This window comes from Giraffa tippelskirchi, chromosome 2 (genome assembly GCF_054371585.1).
Source record: "Giraffa tippelskirchi isolate mGirTip1 chromosome 2, T2T-mGirTip1v1.2.pri, whole genome shotgun sequence".
NCBI classification, from domain to species: domain Eukaryota; kingdom Metazoa; phylum Chordata; class Mammalia; order Artiodactyla; family Giraffidae; genus Giraffa; species Giraffa tippelskirchi.
This window is the reverse complement of record NC_137276.1, coordinates 110207893-110226754: the sequence shown is the minus strand read 5'-3', so window position 1 is coordinate 110226754 and position 18862 is coordinate 110207893. Positions and strand designations below refer to the sequence as shown.

Sequence of the window (18862 nt, the reverse complement as noted above, 5' to 3'; positions counted from 1 at the left end):
AATGAGTCAGTGAAAAAATAATCACCAAAACAAATAAATAGATATACCCACTGGCAAGATGCCAACAAGTAAGTCGACACACTAGACTTCCAGAATTCAATGGAAAAGATTTCTTGGTCTGATATTAATTTTTTACTGGATACCTGAATATTTCAGTGATACCCCCTCTTCACTACAGCAATATCTTATATATATTTACAAGGCAAAGATGTATCACTATTCCTGAGCTTGTAAACAAAGCTTTTCCTAAAGAAAAGTACAGTGTATGCCAGTTTTTCCCATTAGAACTGATTTTCATTTTTGAAAGCAATCTTAGGTAAAACACCTCAACATGATTTATTAAATATGCTTTGAACATTAAAAATAAAACATATGATAAAGGGAAAATAAAGAAGAATTCAGTTTAAAATTATTTTCTGCTAACATTCTCACCATGATGCAGAAGCAGCAGCAGTTAGAAGCAGCAGCACCTAAAGAAGAAGAAAAGAAGAGCCAAGATGGTGAAGGGGCGTGGGCACATCTAAATGGGCAGCGCTGGTGGGAAATGAAACAGGGCAGGGTGGCATCAGATATATGCAACAACAGAGAATGAAAATAACACGTGAGGCAGGAGAGGATAACCACAGATGAGGCATTTTAGGAGTCTTGTATCATTTGGGATGTGGCTAAAGATTAACTTTAAACACTGATAAATCAAGTGCACATGGAAGACAAACATGAAAATAAGAGAAACCAAAATTATATAAGTGAAGGAGAAAACTGATGAGGAAAAAATATACAAAAGGACAGAAAAAATTTAAACAAGATTTCCAAGCTATGTCCACTGGACATACACAGAGCTTACACTCAAAACGGCAAAATATGTTCTACTTTGAAACACAGAATATTGCTGATGCTTGCCCACATGAGCCATCCTCCACGCATGTCAAAGCTGATGAACACAGAGACCACCATGTCAACAATACAGTGAACTAAGAAATTAAAATATTTTAAAATATTGCATATATAAACATCAATGTATATTTTAATGTAATATACTTTTTAAACTCCATGTGTTCGGAATTGAGAAACATTTCTTAATAACTTATAAGTCAAGAAAGAAGTCATAGTAGAAACATAACATCTATAATTTAAGGATTATAAAAGTTGTATATATCTTAATTTGTGCACTGCAACAAGCTGTACTTAGAAAGAATTGTTTAATTTTAAATTAAATTTATCAATTAAATTTATTTATAAATTAAATTTATCTATATGAAAAGAATGCCAAATATCAATGAACAAAAATCCAATGTAAATTAGAAGAAGAAGAGCAAAATGAACCACAAAAAGCAAAAGGAAGAAAATAAAAACTGAAATTAATGAAATAAATAAATCACCTGTAAAAAAATTAACTTACTGAAATGCTTGAAAAAATAAAAAATCAAACTATACGAGTACTAAGATAAAATGAGTGATTTTCTCTTTAATCTGAGCTTGGGAAAAGGCTCTCTAGCTATGACTAAAAACACTGGATGTAATGAAAGAAAAGATAGATAAATTGAACTTTACAAAAAATAAAAACATTTGGCATAGCAAAATTGCCATGGGAAAATATTTATGACAGATAAATGGGAAAAAAATCTCAACATATATCATCATATTCTTCACAATTCCCATGTCATAAAAGTGACAGAAAGGCTGTAAAAATGTTCTAGATTAAAGGAGACTAAAGACCCCAGACAACGAAGTGTGACACAAACTGGAGACTAGACCCTGGACCTGATGGGGACCTGATCTGGACTGGAGGGAAGCCCCACTGCAGACAGCACTGAACCAACGGAAGATACTGGATCACAGTCTATGGGTCAAAGCCTGGTACCTGACTGTGTAAGAGAACGTCCCACTCCTGGCAAACAGCAGCCCCTGTGCCCTAAACCCAAATGCCGCAGCCAGACTCCTTGGAGACCAGCATCTCAGTAGCATTCCAGGCTTGCTGTATATCCTCAAGCTTCAAACTTTGTTTCTTTACTAACTCCTTTTCAGATTTTATATGCATTCGAATAGTTCCTATTAAAAAACAAGCAGACAATTCTTCAGACATTTAAACAGCCATCCATCTGTTCTCTCTTCCATCACTTGAAGACGGTGACTATGGCATACTCTGGCAGCAGTGAGCTGATGTTCCCACTCCCTCCCTGTGTTGTTGAGTCACAACACACCTGACAGACATCTTCCATCCTCATCATACCACGCTTTCCTCCCTCTCGACCTGGAAAAAAGAAACAAGTTTTGCCATGCTCTGACATAAATCCTACCAATTTTTACATAGGTCAGTCTCCCAAGACAATAGAAATGAAAATAAACAAATGGAAACAAAAATTTAAAAAAATAAACAAATAAACTAATCAAACTTACAAGCTTTTTTAAAATTTATTTTTTTATTGAAGGACGATTGCTTTATAGAATTTTGTTGTTTTCTGTCAAACCTCAACACGAACCAGCCATAGGTATACATATATTCCCTCCCTTTCAAACCTCCCTCTCATCTCCCTCCCCATCCCACCTCTCTAGGTTGATACAGAGCCCCCGTTTGAGTTTCCTGAGCTATACAGCAAATTCCCGTTGGCTATCTATTTTACATATGGTATTGTAAATTTACATGTTACATTTTCCATACATCTCACCCTCTTATCCCCTCTCCCCATGTCCATAAATCTATTCTCTATGTTTGTTTCTCCATTGTTGCCCTGTAAGTAAATTCTTCAGTACCAATTTTCTAGATTCCGTATATGTGCTTAGAATATGATATTTATCTTTCTCTTTCTGACTCACTTCACTCTGTATAATAGGTTCTAGGTTCATCCACCTCATCAGAACTGACTCATATGTGTTCCTTTTTATGACTGAGTAATATTCCATTGTGTATATGTACCACAACTTTTTATCCATTCATCTGTTGATGGACATCTAGGTTGCTTCCATGTTCTAGCTATTGTAAATAGCTGCAATGAACAATGGGATACATATGTCTTTTTGAACCCTGGTTTCATCAGGGTATATGCCTAGTAGTGGGATTGCTGGGTCATATGGTGGTTTTATTCCTAGTTTTTTTTAAGGAATCTCCATATCGTCTTCCATAGTGGCTGTATCAATTTACGTACCCACCAACAGTGCAAGAGTGTTCCCTTTTCTCCACACCCTCTCCAGCATTTATTGTTTGTAGACTTTTTGATGAGGGCCATTCTGACTGTTGTGAGGCTCATTGTGGTTTTGATTTGTATTTCTCTAACAGTGAGAAATGTTGAGGATCTTTTCATGTGTTTGTTAGCCATCTGTATGTCTTCTTTGGAGAAATGTCAGTTTAGGTCTTCTCACTTTTTGATTGGGTTGTTTGTTTTTCTGGCATTGAGTTATATGAGCTGCTTGTATATTTTGGAAATTAATCCTTTGTCAGTTGTTTCATTTGCTATTATTTTCTCCCATTCTGAGGGTTGTCTTTTCACTTTGCTTATAGTTTCCTTTGCTGTGCAAAAGCTTTTAAGTTTAATCAGGTCCCATTTGTTTACTTTTGTTTTTATTTCTGTTACTCTAGGAGGTGGGTCATAGAGGATTTTGCTTTGGTTTATGTCATTGAGTATTCTGCCTATATTTTCCTCTAAGAGTTTTATAGTTTCTGGTCTTACATTGAGGTCTTTAATCCATTTTGAGTTTATCTTTGTGTATGGTGTTAGGAAGTGTTCTAATTTCATTCTTTTACATGTAGCTGCCCAGTTTTCCCAGCACCATTTACTGAAGAGGCTGTCTTTGCCCCATTGTATATACTTGCCTCCTTTGTCAAAAAAGAGGTACCCATAGGTGCATGGGTTTATTTCTGGGCTTTCTATCTTGTTCCATTGGTCTATATTTCTGTTTTTGTGCCAGTACCATATTGTCTTGATGACTGTAGCTTTGTAGTATAATCTGAAGTCAGGAAGATTGATTCTTCCAGCTCCATTCTTCTTTCTCAAGACTGCTTTGGCTATTTGGGGTCTTTTGCATTTCCATATGAATTGTGACAGAGAAGGAAATGGCAACCCAGTCCAGTATTCTTGCCTAGAGAATCCTGTGGACTGAGGAGCCTGGTGGGCTGTCATCTATGGGGTCACACAGAGCTGAACATGATTGAAGCGACTTAGCATGCATGCATGCATTGGAGAAGAAAATGGCAACCCACTCCAGTATTCTTGCCTGGAGAATCCCAGGGACAGAGGAGCCTGGTGGGCTGCTGTCTATGGGGTCGCACAGAGTCAAACATGACTGAAGTGACTTAGCAGCAGCAGCATGAATTGTGAAAATTTTTGTTTTAGTTCTGTGAAAAATGCCACTGGTAATTTGATAGGGATCACATTGAATCTGTAGATTTCATTTGGTAGTATAGTCATTTTCACAATATTGATTCTTCCTACCCAGAAACATAGAATATCTCTCCATCTGTTTATGTCATCTTTGATTTCTTTCATTAGTGTCTTATAATTTTCTGTGTACAGTTATGTCTCCTTAGGTAAGTTTATTCCTAGATATTTAATTCTTTTTGTTGCAATTGTGAATGGGATTGATTCCTTAATTTCTCTTTCTGATATTTCATTGTTAGTATATAGAAATGGAAGTGATTTCTGTGTATTGATTTTGTATCCTGCAACTTTGCTAAATTCACTGATTAGCTCTAGTAATTTCCTGATACTATCTTTAGGGTTTTCTATGTACAGTATCATGTCATCTGCAAACAGTGAGAGCTTTACTTCTTCTTTTCTCATTTGGATTCCTTTCATTTCTTTTTCTTCTCTGATTGCTGTAGCTAGGACTTCCAGAACTATGTTGAATAATAAAGGTGAAAGTGGACACCCTTGTCTTGTTCCTGATCCTAGGAGGGATGCTTTCAGTTTTTCACCATTGAGAATAATGTTTGTTGTAGACTTATCATAAATGGCCTTTACTATGTTGAAGTAGGTTCCTTCTATGACCATTTTTTGAAGAGTTTTAATCATAAATGGGTGCTGAATTTTGTCAAAGGGCTTTTCTGCATCTACTGAGATTATCATGTGGTTTTAATCTTTCAATTTGTTAATATGGTGTATCACATTGATTGATTTGTGTATATTGATGAATCCTTGCATCCCTGGAATAAACTCAACTTGATCATGGTGTATGAGCTTTTTGAAGTGTTGCTGAATTCTGTTTCTTAAAATTTTGTTGAGGATTTTTGCATCTATGTTCATCAGTGATACTTGCCTGTAGTTTTCTTTTTTGTGTTGTCTTTGATTTTGATATCAGGGTGATGGTGGCCTCATAAAATGAGTTTGAAAATATTTCTTCCTCTGCAATTTTTTAAAAGAGTTTTAGAAGGATAGAAATTAGCTCTTCTCTAAATGTTTGATAGAATTCTCCTGTGAAGCCATCTGGTCCTGGGCTTTTGTTTTTTGGGAGATTTTTTTTATCACAGCTTCAATTTCAGTGCTTGCAATTGGGTTGTTCATAATTTCTATTTCTTCCTGGTTCAGTCTTGGAAGATTGAACTTTACTAAGAATCTGTCCATTTCTTCCAAGTTATCCAATTTATTGCCATACAGTTGCTCATAACAGTCTCTTATAATCTTTTGTATTTCTGCATTGTCTGTTGTAACCTCTCCTTTTTCATTTCTAATTTTGTTGATTTGATTCTTCTCTCTTTTTTTCTTGATAGTCTGGCTAAAGGTTTGTCAATTTTGTTTATCTTCTCAAAGAACCAGCTTTTAGTTTTATTAATCTTTACTATTGTTTCTTTCATTTCTTTTTCATTTATTTCTGCTTGGATTTTTATGATTTCTTTCCATCTACTATTTTTGGGGGTTTATTATTCTTTTTTTTCCAGTTGTATTAGGTGTAAACTTAGGTTGTCTATTTGATGTTTTTCTTGTTTCTTGAGGTAGGATTGTATTGCTATAAACTTCCCTCTTAGGACTGCTTTTGCTGCATCCCATAGGTTTTGAGTTGTCATATTTTCATTGACATTTGTTTCTGAAAATTTTTTGATTTCCCTTTTGATTTCTTCAGTAACCTGTTGGTTATTTAAAAACACATTGTTTAATCTCCATGTGTTCCTCTTACCATTTTTATCTTGTAATTGATATCTAGTCTCATAGCATTGTGGTTGGAGAATATGCTTGATACAATTTCAGTTTTCTTAAATTTCCTGAGGTTTGATTTGTGACCCAAGATGTGGTCTATCCTGGAGAATGTTCCAGGTATACTAGAGAAGAAGGTGTATTCTTCTACATTTGGATGGAATGTCCTGAAGATACATCAGTGAGATCCTTCTCATCTAGTGTATCATTTAAGACTTGTGTTTCCTTATTAATCTTCTGTTTTGATGATCTGTCCATTGGTGTGAGTGGGGTGTTAAAGTCTCCTACTATGATTGTGTTACTGTCAATTTCTCCTTTTATGTCTGTTAGTGTTTGTCTTATGGATTGAGGTGCTCCTATGTTGGTTGCATAGATGTTTACAATTGTTATGTCTTCCTCTTGGATTGAGTCTCTTAATCATTATGTAGTGTCCTTCCTTATCTCTTGTAATTTTCTTTATTTTAAGGTCTGTGTTGTCTGATATGAAGATTGCTACTCCAGCTTTCTTTCGCTTCCCATTTGCAAGGAATATATTTTTCCATCCTCTCACTTTCAGTCTAGATGTGTCTTGAGGTCTGAAGTGGGTTTCTTGTAGACAGCATATGTATGGGTCTTTTTTTTTTGTATCCATTCAGCCAGACTGTGTATTTTGGTTGGAGCATTTAATCCATTTACATTTAAGGTAATTATTGATATATATGTTCCTATTGCCATTTTCTTAATTGTTTGGGGTTGATTTTGTAGATCTTTTTTCTTCTCTTGTATTTCTTGACTATATAAGTCCATTTAACATTTGTTGTAAAGCTGGTTTGGTAGTACTGAATTCTCTTAACTTTTGCTTGTCTGAAAAGCTTTTTATTTCTCCATCAATTTTGAATGAGATCCTTGCTGGGTACAGTAATCTTGGTTGTAGATTTTTCCTTTCAGGACTTTAAATATATCCTGCCATTCCCTTCTGGCCTGCAGAGTTTCTGCTGAAAGATCAGCTATTAAGCGTATGGGGTTTCCCTTGTATGTTACTTGTTGCTTCTCCCTTGCTGCTTTAAATATTCTTTCTTTGTGATTAGTCTTTGTTTGTTTGATTAGTATGTGCCCTGGCATGTTTCTCCTTGAGTTTATCCTATATGGGACTCTTTGTGCCTCTTGGACTTGATTGACTATTTCCTTTTCCATGTTGGGGAAATTTTCAACTATAATCTCTTCAAAAATTTTCTCATACCCTTTCTTTTTCTCTTCTTCTTCTGGGACCCCTATAATTTGAATGTTGGTCATTTGATATTGTTCCAGTGGTCTCTGAGACTATCCTCAGTTCTTTTAATTCTTTTTATTTTATTCTGCTCTTCAGAAGTTATTTCCACCACTTTATCTTCCAGCTCACTGATTCATTCTTCTGCTTCAGCTATTCTGCTATTGATTCCTTCTAGAGTATTTTTAATTTCAGTAATTGTGTTGTTTGTCTCTGCATATTCATTCTTTAATTCTTCTAGGTCTTTGTTAATTGATTCTTGCATTTTCTCCATTTTGCTTTCAAGGTTTTTGATCATCTTTACTATCATCGTTCTGAATTCTTTTTCAAGTAGTTTGCCTATTTCCTCTTCATTTATTTGGACTTCCGTGTTTCTAGTTTGTTCCTTCATTTGTGTAGTATTTCTCTGCCTTTTCATTATTTTTTTTTTAACTTATTGTGTTTGAGGTCTCCTTTTCCCAGACTTGAAGGTTGAATTCTTTCTTCCTTTTGGTTTCTGCCCTCTAAGGCTGGTCCAGTGGTTTGTGTAAGCTTCTTATAGGGTGAGATCTGTGCTGAGTTTTTGTTTGTTTGTTTCTCGTCTGATGAGCAAGGCTGAGTGAGGTGGCAATCCTCTGCTAATGACTGGGTTTGTATTTTTGTTTTGTATGTTGTTTAGATGAGGCATCCTGCACAGGGTGCTGTTGGTGGTTAGGTGATGCTGGGTCTTATATTCCAGTGGTTTCATTTGCATGAGTTCTCACTATTTGATATCCCCTAGGGTTAGTTCTCTTATAGTCTACGGTCTTGGAGTCATTGCTCCCACTCCAAAGTCTCAGCGCTTGATCTCGAGTTTTGTGTGTGTCTATATATTCTTTTCTGCTGGTCAGGTACTCCTGTCCGTTCTCAGTTGGTGTTTTGCATGCACTTCTGTATCTGAAGGTGTATTCCTGATGGAGAGAGATGTGCTCCACATCCACCTACTCCTCTGCCATCTTGTTCTCCCCCTGAATTAAACAATCTTTTTCACAGAGAATAGAAAAAGCATTTGTATGAAGATTTGGTAGTTCAGAATTTTTCTAAGCGGAGCTGATAGAGAAAGTTTTTTCTTCTTATAAACCATGGACTCCACTACACAGAAGAGCCTTGCTGGCTTGGGCAAGCAGCTAGGCCTGCAGCTCCTTCAGCTCCCACTGTATCTTACTTCAGCCTCTCCAAGTGCTGGGCCTCTCTGTATATTTTACTTGATGAGTTCAGATACAAAAATGATCAGATAGATAATGAAGTGTCATGAACAAACTGAAACAAGAAAAGATCACTTAAAGTGTTTAAATGATGATCCAAATTTAAAGTGATCTCAGGATGCAGTTTCACGGTGTCCACACAGTCTGTTCCTTGCTGAGGACCAAAGGCAACCACCATCTGCTCTGCCCGCTGAAGCAAGCCTGTGACGCGAATGGTGGCCCCACCCTCCTCCAAACTTATAAGCTTTTGCACAGCAAAGGAAACCAAAAATAAAATGAAGAGACAACCTACGGACTGGGAGCAAATATTTGCAACCATCAAGGGCTTAAATTCTAATACACAAACAGCTCATACAACCAACAACAAGAAAACAAATGAGCCAATCAAAAAATGAGCAGAAGACCTACAGACAATTTCCAAAGAAGAAATAAAAATGGCCAATAGGCACATAAAAAGATGCTAAACACCTCTAATTATTAGAGAAATGCAAATCAAAACTACAAGGTACCACCTCACACCAGTCAAAATGGCCATCATTAAAAAATCTACAAATAACAAATGCCAGAGAGGATGTGGAAGAAACGGAATGCTTCTACACTGTTGGTGGAAATTTAAGTTGGTACAGTGTACCAACTATGGAAAATAGTGTGGAGGTTCCTCAGCAAACTAAAAATAGAGCTACCATATGATCCAGCAATCCCATTCCTGGGCATATATCCAGACAAAACTCTGATTCAAAAAGATACATTCACCCCTACATTCATAGCAGTACTATTTCACAACAGCTAAGACATGGAAACAATCTGGATGTCCATCAACAGATAAACAGATAAAGAAAATGTGGTACATATATACAATGGAATATTACTCAGCCATGAAAAAGAACTAAATTCTGTCATTTGCAGCAACATGAATGCAACTAGAGATTATTATACTGACTGAATTAAGTCAGAAAGAAAAAGACAAATACTATATGATATCATTTATATGTGGAATCTAAAACATGACACAAATGAACCTATCTATGAAACAGAAAGATTCGTGGACATGGAGAAAAAAGACTTGTGGCTGTCAAGGGAGGCGAGAGAGGGATGGAGTGCAAGGTGGGGTTAGCAGATTATAAGCTATTGTATATATAGGATGGTTAAACAACCAGGTCCTACTGTATAGCATAGAGAACTGTACTCAATATCTTGTGATAAAACACAATGGAAAAGAATATTTTAAATGTATATGTATAACTGAATCACATTGCTGTACAGCAGAAATTAACACAAATTGTAAATCGACTATAATTTTTAAAAAACTTCAACTTCACTGATAGAGGAAAAAACAAAAAAGAAACATGTTTTGTGTCAGTGTACACTGTTACCTTGGGCTCTAACAGGCACTCTAAAACTACTGATGAAAATGGAAAATGCCCCCGTTTCCTAGAAGGTAACTTGGCCATAAGACTTGAAGTTTGAGTTCCTAGGACTTAATAGTGGTGAAGTGAAGGGTTCCAGGAGTTCTGAAAAGGGAGCTCTGGACTCTGCTCTGGTGTTGATGTCAGTGTCCTCACTGGAAACAGGATACTCAGAGGCATTGGAGAATTGTGAGACCCAGTGAGGAGCCTCTCCTGGAACACAGCAAGCCTTGTGACCATCTTCTCATGTGGTCATATGCGTACCCCTGGAAAGACCCCAACGCCTTTGCCCTCTCTGCGGAAGCTTGAACAGCTGAATCTCCTTCTCTGGGACTGGGTAGGACAGATAAGGAGATCCTGTCTCACAGATGGAGAAGCAGCATAGATGGGTGCAGACCTGGCAAGGTGCCAAGGTCACAGGGCAATCCAGGAGAATGGCTGGAAGAAAACCAGATCCCCAGGCTGACTCCACCAGCCCAGGCAGGCTCCTACTGGAAGGTTCTCTTTCCATAATTTACACCCCACTCTGCCAAATGAATACTGGGGATGATGAGAGGAGCTGACTGCCGGGCACCCTGGAACAGCTGTGCTCTGGCCAGCCAGTCTGGCCTAAAGCCCCGGCTCTGCACAGACAGACGGCCCACGGGGGCTCGGGGATGCTGAGGCCTCTCATGACCGGCGTGCTGTGTGCAGAGCCACAGACAGGAGGGCAAAATCCAGCACGTAGACCCAACTACAAGGTGAACAAAGCTGCCCAGTGATACGTTCAGGCCCTGAAAGACTGAAACGGCCAGAGCTCTTAAAAAGGTGAAAGCCCTCACTGAAAACCTCTTTCCAGCTCGGTGTAACTGGAGCTCAGCAATGCTCACCCCTCATGTCCAAAGCGACTTAGCAGCATGTCCAAAGAGAAGACAAAGTACCTGGGAGCGTGAAGGGCATACCTAATGGTATAATCACTAAGTGCCACAGGAATTTCAGAGGGAGAATATGGGGGCCTGAGTAAGCAGAGTGAGTGCATTTAACTGGAGAGATAGAAGCACCCTTGGCCCCTGTGACCATGCAGGGCACTCCCCAGAGCAGAAAACACCAGGCCACCCCAGCAGGGCTAAAGTGGGGCACAGTCCTCCACACCTGGGCACAACAGACCCACTCTCACCGAAGTGAGGGTGAAGCTGCGGGTGTGCACTGCAAGTGCAGGACGCAGAGAGGCTGGCTCCTGCTCATCTGAGGTGTACCTGGGGGTGAGTAATACTTCAGCCACGCACGCCATCCCTGGCCAGCCACACAGCTCCAGATCCATCATTGTTTCTCCGGGGCCACCAGACGGCCCAGCCACGGGGCAGGCAGCAAGGGAGGAAGGAGTGAGTCCTCTCCTGGAAAGGCATCAGCCCCTTCATGCCAGGCTGCTCTGGGGCGACAGCACTCGCCAGAGGAGCCCAGAGTGAACACACGCCAAGGAAACAGAAAGGAAAGCCAAGAGGAGGAAGGAGGGAGAGAATGGGTGCCTTGAGGCCTCCGCAGGACCAGAGGGCAGCCCCGAGGCCCTTCGTTTCCGTGCTCAGGAGAGTGGCCAGGCCTGTGAGCGGCCAGGCCTGTGAAGCATCCTCGGGATGAAGGGCGAGTCAGAACCTTGGGAGGCGGGGGAGTGGGGCCAAGCCCTCTCAGAGCAGGAGCCATGGCTGCATGGGGCTGGCCCAGCCTCGGGGGCTGCAGGTCCTGCGCCATACCCAACACACACCTGCCCAGGTACTGCCGCTGCTACACAGCCATCCTCACACCACTGCAGGAATGCACTTGGTCCCATGAACACTGCTGGTGTTCAGAGGTCCTGTGGACTGTGACAGTGGGTGTAACTCAGGCTTCTCGTCCCTAAAAGCAGTTGCCTGCCCTCTATCTCAACACTTCTCCTTCCCATCAGCTGACTCAGTGCAGCTAGAGGTCAAGACAACAGAGCCAGGTAGGAGCACACAGAATGACAGGCCACCCAGAGTGTGCAGTGGGCATGGTCTCTGGGCAGGCAGCCTCATGGAGCCTAGCCCACCCATCTCAGACCTGTTACAGCCAAGGGAATTGACTTTGACTGAATCTGATCAAAGCCATCATGTTTGGGGAAAGGGTGGCAGAGGATGAGATGGTTGGATGGCATCACCGACTCAATGGACATGAACTCAGACAAACTCCAGGAGATGGTGAAGGACAGGGAGGCCTGGCGTGTTGCAGTCTGTGAAGTGGCCAAGAGTTGGATACAACTTAGCGACTGAACAACAACAACATCGTGTTTCGGGTGCTCTGTGTTCCAGCAGAGTTCTGTCCCCATGGGCTCGGCTGCTACTCTTCTGTAATCACAGCTCTGCATGGACCCCCTCAGGATGGAGCCTGTATTCCTAAACCCCGGGGCCTTTCTCCCTTGGGTCCAACACAGAAACTTACAAAGCCTGCCACCCTGGCTCTGGCCCTGATCCTAACCCTCACACTAACCTCTATAGTAACTACTGCTCACACAACCCAATTCTTTAACCTTAGCTCCAGCCCTAACCTTATTGTGTGTGTTAGCTGCTCAGTTGTATCCGACTCTTTGCAACCCTTCGGACTATAGCTCGCCAGGCTTCTCTGTCCATGGAGTTCTCCAGGCAAGAACACTGGAGTGGATTACCATTCCCTTCTCCAGAGGAACTTTCCAACCCAGGGATCAAACCCTGGTCTCCTACATCGCAGGCAGGTTCTTTACCATTTGAGCTACAGGGAAGTCCTAACCTTATTACTAACCCTCATTCTAGCCCAAATAAGATACTGAAAAGGTATTACAACTGGGAAGAGATTAAAAAGTATCAGTAAGACCTAACAGGATTTATTCCAACAACCAACACTTGGAATTTCATTGATGTAATTCTCTTTATTAAGAGATAAAAGGAGATAATCCTATGACTCTCTTAATGGCAGCAATGAACATTCAGTAAAACGTAACTTTTATTTTTTATTTCAAAAAAAAAAAACAATTTAATAGAAGAGCAACAGAAGGAAACGTGTGTAACTTGATGAACATCATGTACTGGACAGCCAGCTGCCGCAAGCACATTTCACGGTGAAGGAGCATTCGGGTCAAGTTAGGAATGAGTCAAAATTCACCTGAGAAACCCACTGCAAGTAAAAGCATGGCTGTGTGCAAATACAGAAAAACTGATAGCTTTCCTATACATTATTAAATATTAGAGGAATGTAATAGGAAAATTCCAATTCTAATAAGTAGATAATATAAGTCAGGAAAGAGCTCAAAAGAGAAAACATACAGCAAAAAAGCTATAAAATATAACTGAAGGCTAATTAGTGAATAAATGAAGAAACAGAATATCTTCCTTTTCTAGAAGCTGAATATTGCTAAAATACCAGCTGTCTATCATTTAAATTATAGGTTTGATCCATTTGAAATGAAACCCCAATCTGATTAGCTTGGGGTTTAAAAATCATCCTAAAGTTTATCTAGAAATTGAGTAGCCAAGAATAACCAAAATAAATATACCATGAAACCAAATTAAACCAGTATTCTGGCTTCCCTGGTGGCTCAGCAGTAAAGAATCCACCTGCCAATGGAGGCAATGTGGGTTCTATCCCTGGGTCAGGAAGATCCCCTGGTAAAGGAAATGGCAACCCATTCCAGTATTCCTGCCTGGGAAATCCCATGGACAAAGGAGCTGGCGGGCTACAGTCCACGGGGTCACAAAAGAATCAGACACAACTTAGCAATTAAACAACTGGCACAAGAACAAACAGATCAATTAGAGAATTCTGAAATAGATACTAATATATGCAATATTTTCATATAGGACAAAAGTAGCAAAACACACCATTGGGAAAATGACGTAATTTTCAACAAATAGTGTTTTCAACATTTGCAAGCAACTTATTTGTTCAATATTTGTAAGCAGCTTATATATTCACCTAATAACATAATTTTGGCCACCTGATACAAAGAGCCAACTCATTGGAAAAGATCCTGATGCTGGGAAAGATTGAGGGCAGGAGGAGGAGGGGACAACAGAAGATGAGATGGTTGGATGGCATCACTGACTCAATGGATCTGAGTTTGAGCAAACTCTGGGAGATGGTGAAGGACACGGAAGCCTGGTGTGCTGCAGTCCATGGAGTCGCAAAGAGTCGGACATGACTGAGCAACTGAACAACAAACACCATATATCAAATTAAATCCCAAGTGGACTGCACATCTCAAAGCAAAAAGTAAAAGCAGAAAGGAAAACACAAGTGACTACCCAAATTTCAGGCTGAGAAAGGATTTTCCTAATGTAAACACCATAGAAGATGACGTCACAGAGTAGCATATTGATAGACAGCACCAAACGGCCAACATCAGAGTAAAAGGTGAATGGCTCCAGGGAAAACAAAAGCCTGGAACATGAAAGCTGAATGTCCTCAGTGCACAAGGATTCTCACACTCGAGGAGGGGCACATGTGCTAGAGGAGAGGTTCAGCTGCTTGTACTGGGTGTGTTTCTGCTTTGGGAGATGCATAAAGCCCAGGGTTTTCAGGGGGTGGGAGCCCAGGCACTCAGGCTGCTGTAATTCACCAACTGAGAGCAACTGGGCAGTCGCACGTTACACCCCTTCTAAAACGTCTGTCTCCTCTGACCTGGGTTGCACAGGGATGAACACCGCCATACTGCCTTGGGAAGGGGGGCCGACTGATGCACAAGGATGACCACCTCATGACTACAGGCTCTAGCGACGGATCTGCAAACAGTCCAAACACGCTGAACAGAAAGGGAGTGATTTAACAAAATAATACCTATATCCCTATAGTGGAAACTGGGCACCTTTTTAAAAATAATGTTTTCAAATGGTAACTTGGAACATTTTGTGGTACACCACTCCGTTTGAAAGCAGGGCACAGAAATGTGCATGCCACTTAATCCCAGAGGCGAAGCCTGGAGTGAAATAGAGCAAACTGTCTTAGTAGAGGCTCAGCCCCTGCAGCCCCCGAGCATCGCCATCAGCAGGGTCCCCTCTGAGCACCAAGACGCTGTGACAGTCATGCGTGGGGGCAAGGGAGGAGGAGGCGGTGACACACAACAAACATGCAAAACCGACAAGGCACGGGGACCTGGAGCCTTTGAAAGAGCACAACATAAGAAGCTGCAGTGCTCAGCTCCCCAAGGAGAAAGATTTTCCACCAGATTCAGCGAGGCAGAGGCCACATGATGAACAGAGACGCAGCCCTGCTGAGAGGGCCAGATGGTCGTGGCGCTTGGCCCCAGCAGAAGCAGAGGCTGAATCGAGTAGAAGGCTGCTTTCATTGTGTGTGTGTGTGTGAAATAGTATTTGCTGTACAACCCTTTACGTTTTATTTTTTAACAAAATTACAGATGTACGTAGTTTCGAAAGTTAGAGTTCCACAGAGCTGAAGCTGACAGTGTCGCCTGCCGTCTCCCTGCCTCGGCCCCATAGGCTCTTGCTCTTTTATCTTCTACCCTCTTGCTGTTTCTCTCCCCAGTTCTAACAATCAGTTTGTATGGCTCTTCTTGACTCTAGGATCTTGTGTGTCATCCACTAACTGCCTCCACCCCTTCCTCTCCCCTATCCCTTTAAGTGTTACACCTCTGTCCACCATCCAGCAGGGACCATAGGCGGTTCACTCCTTACACTGCACCTCCCTCCTGTACATGCGAGTCCTGGAGTAAAGGACCGTCTCCCATAATTTTCTGTGTACTTATTGTTGATGCACGTTCAGACTCTTGCCAGGGCTCTGTGGCCATCCGACCCCTCAAACACAGCAGGGAACAGCCCACCAGCTCCTCCTGGAGCCCCATCTTCCTGCTCCTCCATCCAAATGGCAGAGCCCTAAGGTGTCCCCCTACATACATACATATAGTCGCTAAGTCGTGTGCGACTCTAGCGATCCCATGGACTGTATCCCACCAGGCTCCTCTGTCCATCGGATTCTCCAGGCAAGAATACTGGAGTGGGTTGCCATTTCCTTCTCCAGGGGATCTTCCCCACCTAGGGATCAAACCCAAGTCTCCTGCATTGCAGGCAGATTCTTTACCTCTTTACCGACTGAGCTACAACAGAAGCCCTGCCTGCTCCCAAAAGCCCACCCCAGGTTCCTGCTGTTCTGGGGCCAACAGAGCAGGGACTGGGGTCACCGGCTCCATAACCCACTTGAGTGTGGCCATCCTTCTCATTTGGGACCGTCTGTTCTGCGTGCCCCCGACCACTGCTCCACTCCAGTTTTCAGCCAGGATGAGGGGTGTGTCCCGTTGTGGGAGGGGCCGAGTCTGACTGCTTCTTAAACAGGCTTTCCACTGTCTTCCTATTTCCGCTTTTCTCCCTGGATTACCAGGCGCGGTCATCAGCTGAGGCTGAAAGCTGATGTCAGGAGAAAGAGGAAGAAGAAAGGTTGGAGGCACAATAAGGGCCTCATGTAAAAGCAAACCTCCTAGGGGTCGGGGCGGGGTGAGGTCCTTGACCAGTCTTCAGGGCCGTGCTGTCCCCGGCAGCAGCACACTGCTGTGGCGTGGAGGGGACAGAGGCCGCACAGGAAGGACCGGCTGTCTGTGAGAAGGTGATAGTACAGGGCTGCCCCGTGAACCATAGGCTGAAGGCGGAGGGGTCACCAAGAAGGACATGGAGTCGGGGGAGGCCCTAATGGAGGAGTCCCGTGGCAGGACTCTGTCTGCATTCACTGTTGGTGAGTTTTAAAGTTCTTTTTCATGTTTTCCAATTGTGTAGTGAAGGTAGTCATGTTAATGCGGGGAGGGGGAGGGGTGAGTTTGAAAGCAAATAATCATTCTCAATGTCATGAAGAATAAAAGACTAGAGTGAATAAAACATCACCAAATGCTCGTAATCATGATTTCTTAATTCCCTGATCCTAGTGAGGTCGATGGCCCAGTCTCCAGCCCGGCGGGGAGCCAAGTGCCTGTGGAACAAAGCGGGTCAGGGGCCCAGTGGGGTCTGAGCGCAGGCGCAGGGAGACAGAGAAAGGCCTATCTGCAGCTGCTCCACGGCACTAAGTTCTCGGAAGACGTGCAAATGGAAAACCGTGTTCTTCCTGGGCCACCGTCCCCTGGGAAACATCCGGGGCAGATGAGCTCCGTTCTGGCTCGTCAGCCCCCTGGATCCCACAGGAAGACGCAGGCGGCTTCACCAGAGACAGCCATATCTGTTCCAACCACCTCAAAGCTCCTAACGGCTCCCTCCCCACCCGCAGAAGAGGGACAGGTGCCCTATAAAAAGCCTGCACCTTGCCTTAGCCAAGTCTCAGGGGAGCCCTAGAATAAGCCGCAGTCCCTGGAGCCACCGTCTTGCCGGGGTGCTGGCGTCCTCAGCGCCAACACTCGGCCCACGGGCTGTGCACACGCGGACGGGGAGGTGCCTGGCCAGCTCGCCCCACCCAAGAATGCTGGTGTGTCCAGAACTGGCGGCCGGGTCTGAACCCACGTTTCCTGCCTACCGGGGGAGATATGTGGGCAACAGCAAAGTCCAGGGGAGAGAGGCCCGGCACACACAGGGTGCTGTTTATATGCCCGAGTTCCAGAAGCCTTTCCTTGGAGATTTCTGTGAAAATTAGATCCAGATTTGCACAATTACAAAGTTGGTCCCACGCCAGCGGGGATCTGGATGTCCTCTAAGAATATAACAGCTTTAGTCTGAAACAATTCAACACACAGAGGAAAAAAGACCACCCAGCTCCCTGCTCCCACGCTCAGCAAGGACCTACGTGTCTGCCCCGCCCTCCTCCCGGCCCCGCCCTCCTCCCGGCCCCGCCCTCCTCCCGGCCCCGCCCTCCTCCCGGCCCCGCCCTCCTCCCGGCCCCGCCCTCCTCCCGGCCCCGCCCTCCTCCCGGCCCCGCCCTCCTCCCGGCCCCGCCCTCCTCCCGGCCCCGCCCTCCTCCCGGCCCCGCCCTCCTCCCGGCCCCGCCCTCCTCCCGGCCCCGCCCTCCTCCCGGCCCCGCCCTCCTCCCGGCCCCGCCCTCCTCCCGGCCCCGCCCTCCTCCCGGCCCCGCCCTCCTCCCGGCCCCGCCCTCCTCCCGGCCCCGCCCTCCTCCCGGCCCCGCCCTCCTCCCGGCCCCGCCCTCCTCCCGGCCCCGCCCTCCTCCCGGCCCCGCCCTCCTCCCGGCCCCGCCCTCCTCCCGGCCCCGCCCTCTTCGCGCTCTCTGCTCCCTTAGGCCTGGAGCCCTTCCCCCTCCACCACCCACAGGGCCGGCTCTGATGCCTCCTCCAAGGCTCTGCTCAGATGCCCCTTCCCAGGGCTACTCTGACAGTGCCTCCAGACCCCAGTTCTTCTCTGTTCGTCCCCAGCAAGCGTCACCACCCGGCACACTTATTACTCATATGTTTTATAGGCCCCACGAGGATGTAATAAAGAAGGCTGTGATTCCAGAAGCATGCCCAGCCCATCACAAGCATTCTGTCAATATTTGCTGAACAAATGCATCAAAGTCTTTGCTCAAGCAATCTGTTACCTAAGAACTGTTCTCCTCAAATATTGTCCATCTGGTTACCCACCAGCCCAAAGCCCCCGTTTGCACGTGCTCTCTGACTCCTTGCCCCTGTCTCTCATGTCTCCTGAGGGGGCTATTGCTGGCAGGCCCCAGAAGGTCACAGTGGCGCTCTAGTGCTGATCCTGATCGGGTGAGCTCAGGACCACTCGGGGCTGTGGTGAAGGTCACTGAGAAGGGCAGATACCAAGTCTGGAGCCCACACTCTGTCATCAAGGCAGCTCCCAGTTATCCTGCCATCGCTGGATATGAGTGGATGTGAGCTCATGAGGTCAGAAGCCTCAGCTCAGAGCCCCATCTCACCACCGATGAGCACAGTGACCAGTGATGTTGCCTCCTAAGCCTGGGAAAGTG

At 44.0% G+C, this 18862-nt stretch overlaps 1 protein-coding gene across 50 annotated transcripts in view; it reads right to left on the bottom strand.

The window, feature by feature from the left end:
* PCBP3 (poly(rC) binding protein 3) overlaps positions 1 to 18862 on the bottom strand; it is a 221450-nt gene that overhangs the window by 120027 nt on the left and 82561 nt on the right. The gene's annotated exons all lie outside the window — the stretch shown is intronic.